General features: G+C 46.9%; 1 protein-coding gene and 1 long non-coding RNA gene across 4 annotated transcripts in view; one reads left to right on the top strand and one right to left on the bottom strand.

Annotated features, from left to right (window-relative positions):
• The window catches only part of SCOC (short coiled-coil protein), a 63,659-nt gene extending 51,884 nt beyond the window's left edge, over window positions 1-11,775 (bottom strand). Inside the window, exon 1 of one of the 3 annotated variants that reach the window (XM_081077810.1) lies at window positions 10,921-11,775. The gene's annotated coding sequence lies outside the window, so the exon portion shown is untranslated. The remainder of the gene's footprint in view (window positions 1-10,920) is intronic. The other 2 variants (XM_081077812.1, XM_081077811.1) reach the window with 2 other exon arrangements.
• The window catches only part of LOC308509602, a 147,276-nt gene that overhangs the window by 46,075 nt on the left and 82,229 nt on the right, over window positions 1-18,972 (top strand). The gene's annotated exons all lie outside the window — the stretch shown is intronic.

Here is an 18,972-nt window from a genome sequence, read left to right as displayed (position 1 = left end):
AATCTGCTGTAAATTGGATCATGGAGGGTGGGGTCTCCATCCTCACTCATGATATATTGGCCCTACTGTTTTTCTTGGCTTTCAACCCTCTCATGGTAGATGGTTGAGAAGTGTTAATTGCGTGATATAGATTCACTCACTCATATGGGAATGAGTTAACTTGCTCCCTCCCTCAGGGTATTTACAGAATAGGTAGTTTAATTGAATTGAATGCCGATATTATAGTTGCACAAGTGCTACTGAGAAATAATCTCAGAAATCGGACAAATGGAGATTTGTAAAACGTGTTTTATTGATGACAAAACTGATTTGAAGAGTAAGGCTTCATTGTGGCCACAGCCAGACTCTCTGTCACTTCTCCCTGCATCTACACTTTGTACACCTCACCTAAGGGAACACGGGCTCTGCAGACATACATACATGTACACACACATATGCTATACATACCGAGCAACACAGCTGCAAGCACTGTATCTACTGCGTCCCTTCATTGGAACAAAGTGAGAGCTACGTCTTTAGACCTGGCCCTACACCAGATGACCTCTGACCCCCTTGTGATTGCCACCCAAGAGGCAGGAGGTGAGCACAACACCTCTCCCCATCCTCAGACAGGGAGATCCAAAAAGAAAGCGGGAGAAAGGCTGAGTTTCTCACGCTCAGTCCTTCCAACTCCACCAAGCACATAAGGGACCACGTGGCCCTGCGGGCAGAGCAGACAAGGGGAGAGACAGGCTGCAGCTAACTGCCCAGTGCTTTTAAAAGGGCGAAAGTTCCTATCATATAGTTCATGGCTGGAACTCCAGAAGGGAGGAAGAAGGAAGACACCTTCAAATGCTACACACTGTCTGGAATCTCGAATGCTCGGTAGCTGCTTTGGCGATGAGTTCTTCCTCATGTAACAGGGACACAGAGCTGCCGCACGTGGGGCAGAGGTTCCTGAAGGATGTATGTTCCTCAGTTTCCTCACCTGTAAAGCAACAGTCTTGGGAAGATGGCATCAATGATCTTTTTTAGGTCTAACAACCTGTGATACCTTTCCAGGTACTCATTCCATACTGTAGCTATTGGTACTCATTCCATACTGTAGCTATCTGGCCAGCTCCCCTTTCACACCCAGATGTTCACCCCACTCATATCGTGCCCCTCGCAATCAGACCTAACTGGGAGTGAGCAAGGACAGTGGAGCTGTGGCCAGAGCAGGAAAGCTGCATGCTCCTCAGCCTTAAGCTCTGTGCTAACTGGGGGCAGGAGCAGGTATCTCCTCAGTGACCCAAGCACTCTGGGAACCGTGGCCCCTACACGTTTACACACAGGCTGAGACAGTAGAACTTGTCTCTGGAGCTCAGACAGCTTGCATAGCAGGAAGAGGCAGCTTTGTTTTTCTACAGATACTTCTCAGAGCGACTGAAACAGCAGCTGGATAAATATAGAAGGATGACGCATTAACTCTGAGTGGATGTGCATGTATGAGCGTGTACGCACAAACCAGCCTGCAAACTGTAGACTGCCACGTGGCCCTCAGCCTCCAGGAATTAACACTGAGGTTCCCAGAGCCAGAAAATCTGAACAGAATGTGGTGTCATCAGAGAAGCCTGGCCGGAGAGCAAGATGAGGCTGTGAGCGCAGTCATGCCCTGGGCTCCTTGGAGCTTTCTCAGAGGTGGCCCTCTGGTCGGCCCTGGCTATATATAGCCCTGCTTACTGCAGTGCACATGCGATCTTTCTGAATGAAATACCAGAAATCCTTCCAGGCTCTGTGAAAGCATCAGCTAAGTGGTATTTGAAAGTCCTAGAAAAGGAGTAGGGGAAACAGAGCAGGTGTTTTGCTCATTGTGAACGCAAACGCTGATTTGGAAGGTTTCAAGGTAGGGAACATGTGCCAAGCTCAGTACTGCCAATTTTTAATTACCAGCACAATTAGCAGCCTGGCTGAACAACAAGCCTATTTTGTCAAGGTCTGTTTAAGAACCAGCAAATTGCAGCAATAGCACCAGACAGAGTGATCATATCCCACTCTCTAAAATCAATGCTCTGCTTCCACAGTCCTGGGCTTGTAGCAATCCCCCGCCACCAGCAAATATTAGACGCCTTCTTCTTGACCCTGACTGAATTGGCATAAGGTCAGGGATCATGTCTCTATAAGGCCATCTGCCCTGAGGTTGATCAATCCCTATTAAGTGAACTCTATTATATTAAGTCAATGCGATACACATCAATAGTAACTTCTTGGAACGAAAAACCAGTCTCTTTCCTTTTATTAGCACCCCTAGTCATGACTGTCATTTGAAATAGTTTTGAACTGTTTAATGGAAAGGCACATAACCCCAAACGGTTACAAAGTGGCATCTCCTTGGGGACAAGATGTCTGTGGGAGACCCAATGTCATGTATCCAGCAGGCGTTGGATGCTTTGGCATGGGTCCCCTTGGTTTAATGTGTTAATCGAATAAGGCCTAGGAGACTCAGACAGGTCTAGAATTCTCCCTTGGGGTGTGCGAGCTCCCTGAAGATCAAGAGGGGCCCCGAAACAACAGCAGAGGGATTTGCCTCTGGGATTGAGTCAGAGAAGCAGAAACTGTGAGCTTTGATCAGCCCCTGCTCGGCTTTCACCGAGCCTGCAGCACCTTCATTCCTGAGTCAGACAGGTGGTTGCTGCTTCTTCTCCAGAGCTAACCTTAGGCAGTTATGATGGAAGGAATCTCAGACTCCTCAAAGAGACCAGGCAGCTCCCCACCTACGCCACAATTCTGATGTCAGCTACTCGACAGTAGGACAGGCAGTGGACTGAGTAGTGTTAATTGCAGTCACTACAAAAATTGTACCTCCAAATATTGTCTTACTTGATGCCTAATTCCATTATAAATCAATTTACAAGAGACAGGCTTTGCTTTTCTTTGAGAGTCATCTGCAAATACGATACAAGGAAATGCCGACCATTCCCCACCCTTCCTCTCCTGATACCTACAATGTACAAACATTTCTTAGGTTTCCTTACCAACGAGCTTCCAGTTAGGTTAGGCCAGAGGGAGGCCCTAGCAGGAAGCCAGAGGGCAAGGGAAGGGGAGGAGGTGGGGTATTTCCATCCCTCTCAGTCTCGTGGCATCTCTCACTGTGCCCGTGTTTCCTCTGTGGTCCCAGCCCTTGCCAGGCAGCTTAACCATAGTGTCAGTGTCCTCCCAGGGTCCAAGCTCTTGTCCCTTAGTGTCTCCAGCTCTAGCTGTTACAAATCTCTCCTCTGCGTCTCCTGTTGGTGCTTCGGCGTTTCCGACCTATTTGTAGTGAGTTCCCCTATGAATTCTCTTTAGTGAACTACCCGACTTAGGCTCTGTTTTCTTATCTCCACCCTGACTTATTCAGGTTAGCATATAGACATATTGTAAGAGAGATTAATGATTTTTTCACCCTGCAAGACCTACCCCAGCAAGGAAGTTCTAGAGAGTTCAAGAAAAAAGGACTCAAGGGGAAGAAAAGGTGAGGAATTTCCCCCCTGGTCTTGTCTACCCTACAAAAGACCCCCTCTGACTCTAGTGTGGCGTGGGAAAGCCATAGCCCAGCGGCTACCTGTCACCATCCTGACTTGTGACTCTCAGGCTTTATACCAGCTGAGATCTTTGCTGGTACCCATGATGCACAAGCTCCCGACTGCAGACTTGCTCATATCACTTGCCTCCCCTGGAACAGCAGCTCTCCTACTCACCTCTCTGTCTAGATGACTCTCCTTTGCCCTCCTGCTTAGAGCCTGAAATCTGAGTGCTCGGTACTGTGACATGTCCTTCAGCAAGTTATAGATGCAGCCTCAGCTTTCATGCTCTTGCTCTCTTCTGTTTCTTTTTGCCAGAGATCCTATAGTTTTCATTACATGTGCTTTTCTATTTGACCAACAGAAGTTTAGAGTCGATAGAGCTATGAGACCATGTCCACTATTTCTTTTGCTGCCTGTTCCTACCCTTCCCTCAGCTCCAGCCCCCCACCCCCTGCTATTATAGCATTTAGCATTGCTCTAGCGTGTTCAACAAATATTGATATGCTGCCTAAACAAATTCCCTCAGCTAAGAAGGTAGGCTTATATCTGTTTGTCAGGACAGCATGCTTTCTGTGGGAGCAAGGCTGGTCTGACACACTTCAGATTTGTTCTGGGTGTAAAAGACCCTCCCCAGGAGAACGCGGTCTCCAGGCGTGAGGTTTGCTCAGTCATTATTTTTTTGTCTCCTTGGGCCTTGTGTGTTTAAACTACATTCGCAATGCAGTTGTTTGTCTTCCAGCCCAAACCTCCTGAAGGGGGTTCTTGCTGATGGCATCTGTGGCAGAGACAAGCTCATGCCTGAAGAGATAAATTATTTATGGTGAATGGTGCCCTAATGGATTGTGTGATCAATAATGCTTATAATAGTACGACGAGGACAGATCGCAGAAGGGTAGAACGCGTGTCTACATCATTCTGAGAAGACGGGGTTCACCAGATGCAAGAACACAAAAGGGTTACTCATGACACCAACCTCAAAATGATTCCGGGTGAGGAGGAAAGTACAGCATTTTTTTTTTTTTAACTTAAAGGGACAGATCAGCTTTTATTCATGGAGAAATGCCAAAATGCCCCCAACATTATCCATTTACTGAAGACCAACCCTACTGCTCTCATCTATCCAAGAGTGCCCTATGTTTCTGAGTTTTCCCAGAAGCTCTGCAGGGAACACACTGAATTTCTCCCCGTGTGTTGGTATATGATGGGCCTGCAAGTAATGAAGACATTAGTATCTGTTGCTTAGAGTGCTAATTGCTTCACTGTAACACTTAGCTCCAGTTCCTAGGCAACCTCCAATCTCTCAACAGGCCTCTGTGCAGACATATGATCCCAAGTTTAAACTTTCTCAGGACTCTGCTCTCTTTTGCTTGCTGGAAAGCTCCACTGGGATCTCCAACTGGAATTTCAAATTCAACTCATCCAGAATCGGGTGTTATCTCCATAACTTTCCCCTACCTCTTACCTGCAACCTCATTGCCCTTTCCCCCCAACACACACACACACACACACACACACACACACACACACACAGAAAAATCCTCATTTTTCCCTCTTTATCTACTGTCATCCAACATCCTGTGGTTTGCCATGCTGCAGTGCCATACTCTTCCCTTACAAAGCCCAGCTCACATGTCACCGCCTTTCTTAGACCTCCTCTCCACCATGGAACTTGGATTTTCTCACAGCGCTCAGCAGCATAGCTGATGTTATGGGTTTGGTACAGGTGTCATTTTACAAACTACGCAATTAGTTCCTTTCAGGGATGGGCCATGTCTTAATCATCTTTGAATGTCCCAAAGAGACTAATACAACACTATGGTAGACTGACAATTAGAATTTTTTGAATAAATGATGAAATTAATAGGTCTACAAGCAGGCTATGGACATGGCACAGGCAATGTTTTTCTTTACCGAATATACTCCTAATGTGTGTCACAGAGAAGAGTGGGAAGGGATTACGCCCCATCAGAGAAATTCTAGGTGAAAGGTCTCCAAACTGTTTTACTGGACCAAGCTTCCCCTTTCCTGATTCTCCTAGGTATTTCACAAAGACAGTAAAAGCCCCTGGTATTATTCCCATAGCTCTGAATTCAGGAACTCAGGCGGCAATCCAATAGAAAGAAGAGAGGAATCTGGGCTCCTCTGGGCTGGTTTGGTTGTGGACAAGGTATACTACACATGCCCAAAGCTCCAGAAGTTTCTAAAGGAAAGAAACAGGTCGTCATCACAACCACAAGCCCTGAAAAGTACAGAGAGTCCCCGGTCAGCCAGTGGCTCTAATAACCCAGCAAGGTTGGTGGCAGAGCCACAGGACTTGAAGTCTCACTCCCACGCACACACAGGCTTTGTTTCAGCTTTCTGAATCCATGGGGTTGTCTTGGTAGACAAGACGTAGAGGACAAAATTATTTCTCCCTAAAATTTGTACAAATGCCAAGCCAATGGTTGGACATTCAATAAATGGTCATTTCTTTTCTGCCAAGGTCTTCAATGGGTGCAATCCAAAATGTACTCCTGGTGTAACTTTCAAGATAAGGGCTCTTTGCATAATCTCTAAGGAAAGCTCTAGGAAGCAGCAGTAGTGGATTTGCAGGCACTTTCCTAGTCTAGGCTTCAGTACCCACATCACGTTGAGTTCCAACATGTGTGGCAAACTCTCCCCCTGTTACTAGGCATTGTTGCATTGAGAACTTTAATTTTGTGTTTTCTCACTTAGGTGCAATCAAGTTTTCAAACATAAAATTGAGCTAATGTCATCTTTGAGCATTTCATTCACTTTTCTCTTGTAAAGGAAACCACCCTTGAATATATTTGGCTGTGTGATTGCAGTCAAATAAGGACACATTTAAATATTCTACTGGGTAACCGCGTCTGCAATCTACTTTCATTACTGGCTTCCAACACTATACATAGATGGGAACACCTACCTGGATAACGTCTCTAGATCTTCACTTGGGTCTCTTGTGAATGACATAAGCATCACTTAGCTGAGTTATTTCCCCTTCTAATCTTAGCAGATCCTCTGATTGTCATTGAGGACTATCCATTCTGGAGACACTGTTAGGATGACTTCAGAGCTAGAAATAGTATCTGGCTTATTTTTAGTGCATTTGACATATGAATGGGGAAATGAAAGCCTTTGGATAGGCAACGAACTCTTCACGGTCTTACATTGGTTCAGTGCCATGCCAAACATCAAATTTACTAGTCTTTCAATTCCTTCAATTCTTTAAAGACAAGAAACCCAAAGCACTGTATTCCTTCAATACTTTTTGGCAACAAGATTCTCCTTTCCCATATAACTTATCCCCCGGTGCATAGTAGTCTTCAAAATAAATTATTGATGGGTATATGGAAAAATGGAAAAAAGAATGAAATGATGAAGACCCCACTGGCCCTCTGTGGGCAGCAAATGCAATGCCCATGTCTCATAGTTCTGTCATCTGAAACCACAGCGGCTCTAAACCATATACTTGAGAAATCAAAAGCATGTTCTGTGTGCTTTTGGCAATTAGGCTTCTTTTTAGAAATATAAATCCTCAGAAAAAGAGTGATTATGTCACTCCCTGCAGGTTGACAGTGTATGGGAAAGTGTGTGCTTGTGTGTGTGTGTGTGTGTGTGTGTGTGTGTGTGTGTGTGAAAATTCAACTATAACTGTAACTTCACAGCTGAGACCCAGACTCTCATTTGATTTTCTAAGCTAGGCAGGATTGGGCAAAGATCTTACCAGAAAAAGGGTCTCAGGACCCCAAACTTTGACCAGCAGAAAATGGTGACAGAGTTCTAGGAGGCACAGAGAGAGAGTCTCTCTGAAACCAACATCTGGCACAACTGCCATCTCTGAGATAACAGCTTGATCTTCTTTGATAATTAAAAGAGTTATGAGACTGTAGGTAGGACTAAAGAGTTGGTCGGTTTGAATATTTGTGAAGCTTATGTGTATAGAAATGTCAGAGGGAAGATACTTTCGAATTTTATATACTCCTCCCCCCACCCCTGAATCCACAGAGATGAACTGAAGATGGATTAATTTTTAGCTGGAAGGCCCTAGGAAGGAAAATTCAATACCTTCCTGTCTTAGAACTTACTAGAAGTGAAAAGAAAAGAACAACAGGGTTCTTTCTACTGTACATCCCTGATCGGATACATTCCTCCTCCTCATCTACAGCTTCACCTATGCACCCATCTGAAAAGCCCAGATTAGTTCTCCATCATTCTCCGTCCCCAATTTTACTCTTGGGTGACAACTGCCTTTCTGCCTGGACCATGACAGAAGTATCGTTGCTGCTTTTCTGTGATCTTGGCTTATTGTACTAATGTCCCTTCCTCAGGCCTCAGCTTTTTGAGGCATGTGTAATGGAAGAAGATGTCTGCCTAAACCAACCAGCTCCTTAAGCTTGAGCCATTGATAAAAATGTCAGCACCATTAAGGAGGTGCCAGCCCTCTGTCCTGAGGTGGTGGCTCGTTCCAGAAGAAGGCTGCCTTGCCTGTACACATGAGGTGTTTGAGAACAGGAAGTGAAGGCTATTTCATCTGAAAACACCAAGTGAATCCATTTCCTTAAAGCCATTTAGACGCTAAAGAGCAAAAGCAGAATTCCCACTAGCACTGTTGACATTTTCTGCCTCAGAACGATTCCCTTTCAATCAACAAAGTAAGTGCTTTACAGGGGTCTGGACGTGGTTTGAACAGCACGAGAGAGACCAAAATACCTTCCATTAGAACCCTCCCGGCACAGACTGTCCTCCATCCACACGCTCAGCACATCTTTGTTCCTCGCCCACCCCACATACCCATCAGAGCTACCCGGCTTTCTCTCCAGCGCTGCTCTGAGCCTCTGCCAACATCCAGTGGTGAGGCTGGCATTCATTAGTGCTGATACTCAAGTGCTACGCTTTCTGAGCTGGGCCTGGGCGCTGCGAGCACCTGGAGGAGGAGCCCGGCTCTCACTGCTATTGCCTCTGCTTTCTAAAGAAACCGGTATGGTGCCAGCGAGTATGCAGATACAGGCTTTGCCTATCCATCCTCCCAAGGAGAGCACACTGAGATGAGGAAGGAGGGGGCAGGAGGAAGGAAGGGAAGTCAGATGGGAGGATCGTGTCTCTCTGACATTCCAGCTCTCTTTGTATCTGAAACAACTCTAGGTCTTTGTTAAAAGCTTTAGTCACTGGGGGCTTTATGCCGTCAGAAAATGTTGCTCACAAATATGGCAGTGAAGCTGTGATGTGCTCACCAAACCCGTTGCCTTTTTCTCCTGGACCCACTGCTAGATGACATTTCCCAGCCTCTTCAATTAGATGGAGCCATGTGACTGAGTTCTGGACAGTGAAAGGTGACAGGAAGTTATGTGCCTCCAAGGCAGGCCCATAAATAATCCTGCATGCTCTCTGGCCCCCGTGAGTGGGCTCAGTGTCACGCAGGGTGGCCGGGGGAGCCGTGCATTAAAGGCAGAGGTGAGGTCCCCAGATGACCATGAGGAGCAACGGACCGTGAAGTGAGTGAAAAATAACCTTCGTTGTGTTAAGGCATGGAGACTCGGGGGTTGGTGTTGTAGCAGCTGGCTTTACTTGCCCTGACTAATACAACCATCTCCTTCCACACAAGTCCCAATACAGTGTGGTTGCTACTCTCTCTCTCTTTTTTTTTAGGTAGAAATAGTCTCCAACCTTATAGATCTAAAATAGGCAAATGACATTGCAGTTCTAAGGGGGGCGGGGTGTTCAAATCCTTTAGCCTTAGAATTCACTTGTTTCCAATACTGCTCAAAGTAAGTAAATTCCATGGCAAAGCTTTGATCTTTTTTATTTAATCACGCATTTGAGCGATCGTAATATTTGTTGATATAGAGTATGACCAGTATTCCATTTAGCTTCCAACTTTAAGAAATTACTGGTAGCTGAAGAGTCCTAATTCCTTGAAAGGGAAAAATGAAAAAAGAAAAAAAAATGTTTGGGGGCCATTATGAACTGACTTCTTTTTTTCTTATAAATTCGTATGACTCCTGAGTTGGTATTTAGCATTACCTTTATGTGTGTAAGTTTCTTGCAGATGAGGCCTATGCTTTTCAATACTTTATAACTCTCACAATGACTAGCACAGTATTTTACAGTTTGATAGATAATTTAAAATAAAATCAATCTTTGTCCACCCTTTTCTTGAATCCTTTGGATCATCTATTCAGTCGTTTTGCATGTGTGGCCTCAAGGAAAGGATAACCCCAGAAATTAGAAAAAAAGAGGAGTGACTGGCTAGCCTTGGGAGGAAGGGAGGTGGAAGAAAGCCCCCAGAACTCAGAGGTTGGTGGGTCTGTGAGAAACGTTCCTGCACCCCCTTTCAGGTCAGCCGGGTGCAGGATTGGGGAGGAAAGGCAGATGCCCTCCTTACTCGCCTTGGTTGGCTCTGCCGAGAGATGGAAGGGGCGTGCATTCAGATTCCCAGCTAGAGCCCAGGAAGCAACGCAAGCCCACAAAATAGTGCTGTTCTTCTCATGCCCCAACATGGTGTTGGAGTCATGTGAGTGACAAAGGAATGAGGGGAGATTGTGGACAGCCTCTGGGAGATTTCCGAGGCTCAGACTGTGTGGTAGAAAGAGTTAACATCTATATGGCCAAGAGGTCCTGGAAGTAGGTGAGAGAGAGCTGGATGTGTCTCATGGTCAGGAACAAGGGTGAGTCAGCAGCCACCTGGGGCACCAATAACTGAAGACCAGATGGCACGGTGGCCACCTCGGGTGAGGCCAGCATGGATGGCAAATGATCCTGAGGACCAGATGTCCCTTCCCAATACCTGGCACCGTGTAAGCCTCCAAAATGTAGGTGCAACCCGCAGAAAGGCGGGAGGGGAGAAGTTAAATTAATTGAAATTAAATTTCTACAACCCCAGAGGAATGGAGGCTTAAAAAGAAAAAAGACAAAGAAGTATATTTCGGATGTACTTGAATATGTGGAAAGGAAGTGATACGTCTTGTATATGTGATACCAGAAACAGAGGTTTTACTGACTTTAAATAAAAGGCAATAGGATGTAACTAGTGTTGCGATTTCAGGAACAATGAAAACCCCACTTTTTCCCTCTTTTCTGTGCTACTGTGTGAATTTCCACCATTATAATGTTTTTTTCCCCCTTAGATTTAAGATTTTCTTCTTAAAATACGCATGCTACTGAAGGATGTTAACCTTATTAGTCACTTATTCCTTAAAGTGAATCAGTTTGTCCTTTGCTTTTCTGACAGCAGGGTACAAGCCAGGAATGTTTCCTAGATAAGAGGAGGTGGGAGAACCAGAGTGAGGGATGGAGAGAAAGGAGGGCGTGGGAGAACAGCAGAGAAGGAATGAATCAAGGGACAAAATAATGTAAAAGAGAAAGGAGAGTGGTACCTCTGAATACAAGCTTTGCCTACCTGGTAGTTTGGGGTAAGAGCATGAGCCGTGAGGACAGAGCCAGCTCCGTGGTCTTCACAGCTCCCCCGCTTCTCCTCATGGCGTCTGCACGTTGTCTGTTTCATCTCTTAAGGGCTGCGTCGTCGTCACAACGGCGGCTCCTGACAGCAGCGGCCATGTACCGTCACCACACCTCCTTCCCTCTGTGCGTCTCACAGAACCTGACAAACTTGGGCATTCATTAAGCCCACCAGGACCCCCTGCAAGGCAGGTGCCCATTAAATCAATTAAGCACTGATAGACAGTTCTTCAGTACAGAAGTGGGGATCCTGACAGGCAGCAAGGAGGATTCAGAAAAGTCCCAGGGCTTGGGGAGCAGTGGCTTTTTCTCGCGGAGTTAAATCAGCCTTTTGCGCCATCGATGAGGCTGCAGCAGAGACAGCATGTAAAGCAGGTGTTTGCTGTGACATGAATCGGAAAAGTTAAGCCAGGGGAGAAACAGGAAAATGAAAGCAAATATAAGACCTAAGTCCCACAGCAAGGCCAGTGACAGGGAGAGAGCCACAGAATGACATTATTAAGAAGGAAGGAAAACAATGCTCAGTCCTTAGTGTGCAAGGATAGTGAGTTATTGGGGTTTTCTTTTCGTCATGACCTTGTGATATGGAGCAGCTTCCCTTCAGACAGTCAGGGCTGACATAAGTTACATGCTCGGATCAATAGACATTTCATAGGATGGCGAGAAACTGTGTTCTCAGATGCACAGCAGGCGACCTGCCTTCCACCCGCCGTGTCACCTGCTTTGCCTGGAGATTGGGATGTGGAAATGGGTCAGTGTCCTTCTGCAGCATCGGCGAGAGAGGCTTTTCCACTGCACTTCGGGGATGAGCCAGTCTCTGGGTTATTTTCCACTAACCCAAGCACGTGGCCATTCATTAAATCTGGAACTAAATCCTGCACAAGGCCCCAGGGGAACTGTATTTGTTTTGCATGGTTCTAATTCAGTACATCCAGCTAGAAAAGATAGTCACTCCACCCTTTCCAGTTCTGAGAAAATAAATCGTTGCTTATTTTCAGCCTTTTTGCCTTAAAAGATTGTCCATTGCTGGTTTGGGAGCTCTGAACAGTATTTCTCAAAAAGCACATGCGTATTAAACCCATTTTGGATTTGATCCTGGTGACGATGGATGCCAGTGGGGGTCGTGAAGACCACCCCCCCCCAACCCCCCACCCGGCCCCGTGATGAGCCTCCCATAGTCAGATACTGATTCACGCCTAGGCAGGGGGAACTTCTGAGTTTGCAAAATGTACACAGAGCAGTGAGTCTGAAATTTTCATTGTATAAGAATCACCTGGGAGCTTGTGAAAAATCCATATTCCTGGGCCTGGATCCCAAATATGCTGATTAAACAGGTCTGTGGCGGGGAGCCAGGAATGTGCATCTGATAAGCACCTCAGGTGATTTTCCTGCAGGTGGTCTTGTGCTCGCACTTTGAGCCAAGCCCAACCAGCGGGCCGTGCGACATGAGGACAGAACAGTGTCTTCCCCTCCTGGGTGTCCCCTTCTCTCCCCACTGTTCATGCTGACTCTCAGCCCTTGCCCTGAGGACTCTTCCTGCCTGGATTTATTCCGTTACTCCATTGCCAGATCCCACTTGGCCAGTCTGCCTCTGACCACTGACTCCTTCTGGACAGCGTGTGTCTGTGTGGTTTCAACCCCGGTGTGGCAGTATGTGGCAGATGTCATATTCACATGGGGTGGTTGTGTGCGGTGATAGTTAGGGCTTTAGTAATTTTTATTTTGCCATGGTCCAGGCCACCAAGATTACTTTTTCCTAGTACTTTACCCTTTACCTGCCAACCAAAGGTACCAGATTTATATAAGCTCCTACAAGCTCCCACCCAGTGTAAACCTAAAGGGGAGGGATTGTCATTATTTCATTATAAGCATTTTCTTCAAGAAGGAAGGAAATATACTACTAAAATCTCCCAATAATCTGCACTAATGAAGAAAGCCATGATACAGATAATCCAATTATTTTTTTTTACTTTGAAATTAATTGCACAGTTTCTTGACAGCAGATATGCTTCCTAACTGTGCCTTGTTTTTACTGGTATGTGGTTAATATTTCCTAAGCCATATGCCAGCTGATTGCATGGTGACATGGGAGTGTGTGGGATGGCCGGGAGAAGTTAGGATACAATTTGATTTCAAATCTGTTATGATAACTACATTTAGGCATCATGTGTAATCTCTGAAGTCACAGGGCTGAGACCTTTGGGCACAGAAAACCTTGGACAACTCATAGGAGTCAGAACATGGGCCAGTCACTACTTCTGTGCCTCGATCAGTGAAAGGGAAGCAGCTGTACTACAGCTGACATGGGTGTCATCGCCATGTGTGTCTACCTACGTGACGGTGGTGCCAACATCTCAGGTCATGGGGGTGGGGTGTGATGGCTTGTGTGGTCCCTTCTGCCCGTGAAATTCCACGATCCTTGGACCGCAAGCCCATTGGTCAGATGGGGGGTCCAAGGGACCAATGATTTTTAATATAGTCTCTACTAGCCCAAGAAACAGGACGCAGCCACTGACCTTTGCTGCTGTCAAAATTTGGACTCATTTCTTCTAACTCTTTGAACAGGAGAATTCAGTCAATTGGTCAGCCAATTAACATGTACCCAGATGAACTCTCCAGGGCCCAAGTCCCTTCCTGGCAACGGGCTGGGTAATTAGGTAATTAGATAGAGAATGGCATTCATGCAAGCAGGGAACTTTTATGCTTAAGCATACTCTGAAGCAATAACGTCTTCAATCAGGAATCACTTAGTTTTCATGTTGGCATCAGGTACTTCCACGGGCGGCAGCCTGAGAATTGTGTGGCAGGTACGGGCCCCACCTCAGCACCTTTCCTTGATATTGACACTGTCTTATTCTCCAGTCCATAGTCGGAGCGAGTCACTTGGCAGTTGGAGGGAGGTGGGCATTCTAAGTGGGGTCACCTGGCTTGACACATCTGGAATGGATCCCCGAGACTGCCGTCCTCAGCGTGACTTGGTGCTGTGGAGTAATGGTGGTTCGCACACCTGCCAGTGTTACAGGGCCTCTGGTTTTAAGTATGTTGGACCGTAAAAGATCTTCTTTAACTTCTTCCCAACTTAACCAAAGGGGTAGAAAAGTTATGACTAAATAGAGGAAAGCTGTTAGGAGTTGGTTTCTAGGGGTCCTTACTCTAACTTTTCTGCTGCCTGGGTAACATCTGCTTTTTTCTGGAAGAGCACCCTGAGGCTGGCCCTGCTTTGCTGTCCTCTTGGTGACTGTGTCCACCAATCCTGTAAATGGGGTCATTCTCCCATCATGGTGGCCGTGGAGTCATCACTCAGACCTTCTTTTAAGAGAACCTGTTGTGGGGAGCAGAGCTGATTGACAGCCTCTGGCTCCTGTGCCTTTGGCTCCACTGTGGATTCTGGACTGATCCCAGTCAATGAGAGAGAAGGGTGGGGTTACTAGACCAGTCCACTCCTGCCTAACTTGAGATTCACTGATGAGCACCCCGTTGACCTGGGCGCTCATCAGGGAATCTTACCCAGAACTGGACGGTGGTCCGTAAACCTCCTACTCACTCTGTCCTTTCCTCTCTTATTTCGTAGATGTCAGGCCCACATTACTCTCTAAAGACTTTCCCTGCCTACTCCTGCTTCTCTTTTATTCTTTATGGGTGTTTACTCCAATAGATACCTTTCACATCTAATCCTGTGTGGGTATTACTGCTCAAAAGACAAGGAAGACAGCAGGAGTGGTCCGAGAAAGCTGGTGGTAAAAGGTGGTTTTGCAACCAGGTTACTCACAACCTGGCTGACAAGAAGGCCCCCGTCCAGAGGAGGTGGGTTACAGGTATTCCCTGGCATCAGGTGGCAGCCCAGTTGTTGAAGATTTCCTGTGAGGTTACCTAGAAAAGGGGAGACTGCCTTTGCCTGAGCAATGATTGAGACATTGGAAGGATGTGGGGGAACGTGGCCCACAAGGACAGTGGCGTCGGCTTACTGCTACGACATTGCACTGCTGGCCTGTGGGGAATAATGAGAAAATGAGAGCAGTTAACCTACAGATGAAAGCTCAGTGTGGGAGCCAGAGGGCCTTGCTGGTAGTTTATAAAGAGGCTTTCATCTCCTGCAGTGGAAGAGCAGACACAGCTGAGGAGCAAACTCAAAATCTGAGAGTTAGGACTGCGAAGCCCCGGTGATGGTTGAATGCTCAGCCGAGGCAGCTCTATGATGGGATGGGAAATCCTCAGTATGAAAAACGGAGACAGGGACTTCTGGGTGGATATTCCCAAAGATTTGATTCTTCAGACCCCCGAACCCTTAGGGCTTTCAGAGGTGCCCCTCCCCAAGTAAGAACTAGTTATTTCCCAATTCCTGAAGACAACATTGAGTCCTCTCCTCAGCAAGGTAACAGGCGTCCCCTCAGAAGCTGTCCCTTGTCTTATTCTGGCTGCCAGGAATAAAATCGCAAAGATTAACTTTCAGCATAATCTAGCTGGGGATGTGCTGGGTTCGAAAAGGAAAGAAAGAGATGATATCCCAAAGGAGCTACAAGAATTAGCTAGCATAAAACAGCAGGAAGCCACAGAGTACCCCTGGAGTTAGGTTTGAAGCAGGCTTGATCGAGATGGTTGAACATAAGACTGGGGGCAAAAAAGATGGTCAGCCAATGGGGAATCAGAAGAAGGCATGAATGGAGGAACAAGAGCGGAGGGTGCTCTATCAATTAAAGTCATCACCTTTTGCTCTATTTCCTGGACCTGAGAAGATTTTGAGATCTGGATCCCATTGACTGAAGAGGTGGCTGGCTCGCTAGGCAGGAAGACCCTGTAACATGTAGGGCTCCAGAGGTGGCTGGATCCCAGGGCAGGATGACCCTGTAACACCATGGCAAGTCCATACCATGGTGGTTCCTTCAGTCACTTCCCAAAGGGACCTCCCTACACTGAGGAAAGGGAAATACTCAGATATCCAGGCACTGATACCTGGAGACCTGAAGTGTTACCCTGTTAGACACCCTGTTAGAGTTGGGGCTTACAGGACCAAGAAAGAAAGTCTTGGCTAAAGCCTGCTTTACAGTGTACCCTCCAGGTGGTTCGTGGATCCCCCCAGTAGTCCTATCTCCAGTCCCTGAGTTTGTAATTGGAATTGCTGCACTTGGCAGTTGGTGTAACCCCCACTTTGGATCCTCGGCCTGTTAAGTAAGAGCTATCACAGTGAGGAAAGCTAAAGGGGAGCCTCTGAAATTGCCCCACCCCCACCCTGTTCCCAATTAAAACAGTAAATCAAAAGCATATCGTATTCCAGGAGTAACAATTTGTGTCCATCGCAGACTTAAAGGACATAGGGGAGGTGGTCCCCAACATATCTCTGTTTGATTTGCCAGTCCAGTCCCTGCAGAAACCAGGTGATGCCTGACAATGACTATTCACCACTGCAGACTTAGCCAAATAGTAATCCTGATCAAAGCTGCTGTGCCAGACATGATTTCATTGATAGAACTGATTAATAAACCCTCGGTACATAGTACATGTGCCAGTATGGAACCAAGAAGCAATGTCATTATAATTCAATTTTGTTCTAGAGCTGTCTTTAACTCACTCACCCTCTGCCACAATATGGTCCCGGAAGATCTGGACCGTCCGTATATGGACATTCATTGCTTGAGTACACTGTGACATCATGTTGATCAGGAAAGATGAGAAAGAGGTTGCTGTACGCTGGAGCCCAGGAGAAGACACAGACCCTCCAGAGGGTGAGATATGTGACGAGTCAGGGGACTGCCACTGCAATGAGTCCCTAGGAGTCCAGCATCTCTCCTCTACAGTGAAGACCGTGTCTTGCATCCCTCTGTCACAGAAAAGGGAGCACCACACCTGATAGGCCTCTTTGGCTGCTGCTGGAGACAGCACGTTCCACACCCAGGAAGACCTTTCCGGCCTGTTTGCCAGCTGACCCAGGAGATTGCCAGCTCTCACTGGGGTAGGACTGGCCCTGCAACAGCTCCTGTCTGTGGGCCATCGATCCAGCAGACCCTGGGGGGTTGGAGTGTCAGTAGTATAAAAAGATATCGTGTGGAGTTTATGGCAATTCCCAGGGAGCAAACAACAATTCAGGCCTCTGGGATTCTGGAGGAAGGCCATACCATCTACAGCAAAATTATCTTTTGAGAAAGCTCCTGGCCTGTTTCTGGACATGTTTCTGAAATGTTATGTCCTCAGCCAGCTTCACTATCCAGGCGTTTATAATATGCTTGACCCACGGTCTCAGAATCCCTAACAACATAGCATCCCACGGGGCCCCACCTCACTGTAAAGGAAATAAGGGAGTGGACCCATGGGACCCCTCATTGTTTCACACATCACACCATCCAATAGCTGCTGGCCTCAGAATTCTGCAACTACCTTCTAAAAGTGCTGTGTCCATGTATACAACACGTATGTATACAACAAGTGTATGTACAGTGTATGTATACAGGTGTGTGCTGTGTATGTGGTATATGTGCATGCGTATAGTGTTGGGTTGATATGTATACATGCGTATGATATGTGTAGATATGTGTAGATATGTGCTGTGTGTGGCATGTGTGTGTACATGTGTTTGGTGCATGTAGTATATGTAAATGTGTAATGTTATATGTGCCTGCAGTCTGTTTGGTGGGTATGTGTGTGATGTGTGTACCTGTGTGTGGTATATGTAGAAAGTGTGTGTGTTGGATGGTGGATGTGTGTGGTGTGCCTGTGTGCACACGTGTTTGGTGCATATGGCATGTGCACACACATGATACACAGTATGTGTACGAGTATGTGTGTGCTGTGTGTGGTATGCATATGTGTGTAGTACATGTACAGTGCACGTGTGAGTTGTGTGTACATGTGCAGGGTGTGTGCGGTCTTCCAGCTGAACAGTAAGCCCTCTGGGGGACAGCTAGTGTCTTTTCTTCCTGTCACTTCCAGCGTACCTCATCACGCAGCAAGATCTTGAGAGCATCATTGGCGATGAGAGTCCGTTTGCCCAGCAGCGTGAAGGCTGCGTGACTCCCACAGTTGTCCTTGACAACCGAGCTCTAGCGCACGCCTCCTGCATGCATCACACCGCCAGAGTTGGCCAGGAACTAACCAACCGTGACGTTGGCAGTCATGCTGCTGGGCTCCAACCACCCATGTGCATGTGACGGGGGCGCTGGCATACAAGTGCACACATCACCCCGACTTGGCTCCAAAGAGCATGGCATTGCTCACGAGCAGGCTGGCTCATTAGAGAGAAATGCAGAGTGTAATTCCACATTACATCGCCTTTTGGCTCGGCTTTGTCTCTGCAGACAGCAGACCTCCTCTGGGTGTCTACCGGAAGCTGCACGTGCTGCTGACCAGGACAGAGTCAGGGAGGGGCAACAGCAGGGCTCCCAGGCCAGACGCCACCTGCTTTTTCTTTTTCAGCCTTTAAAATCTCTTTCTTTCTTGGTTTAGCCTTCTCTCACCCACCCAGTAATAACTGGGGCCCTGTAATAAACACCGTTTATCAAGTACCAGATACAATTGTACCAGCAAGGCCAGCATTCTAACCGCATGGTACAGATGAGGAAACCATCCCTGTGCGTGAGGGGAAGGGGCGTGCCAGCCTGGAGGAGAGTGGTGCAAGGCAGGCTGCTTCCCACTGTGTCACTCACATGCAGGGCCACCCACACAGCAGTTAGTACTGAGCATCATTGCCCTGGTCCCCTGGAAAGGGGAGGAGGCTTTTTCCCTCGATGAACTTTACTACAAGGGAAATACTGCATTCTCATCTGAATTTCTCCTGAAATTTGGCAAAGCCCGATTTTCCTTATTAGCTCTCTTGGCAACTCCATAAGCCAAAAGACAAAAATTAAAATCCAGAGATACCCACAATATGTCCCTGCTTTTCACAACCCCAACCACGAATGCTGTGAACAAGAGTTCCTTTCCTGCCTCTGTGTCATCAGCCTGTGTCTTCAAGGGGTGGGCCAGGCCCCTTGCACTTAGCTGGTCCACTATGGCAGTAAACCTT

Source organism: Rhinolophus hipposideros, assembly GCF_964194185.1.
Source record: "Rhinolophus hipposideros genome assembly, chromosome: 16".
NCBI lineage: Eukaryota > Metazoa > Chordata > Mammalia > Chiroptera > Rhinolophidae > Rhinolophus > Rhinolophus hipposideros.
The sequence above is the reverse complement of the archived record's forward strand: the minus strand, read 5'-3'. Positions and strand labels throughout refer to the sequence as shown.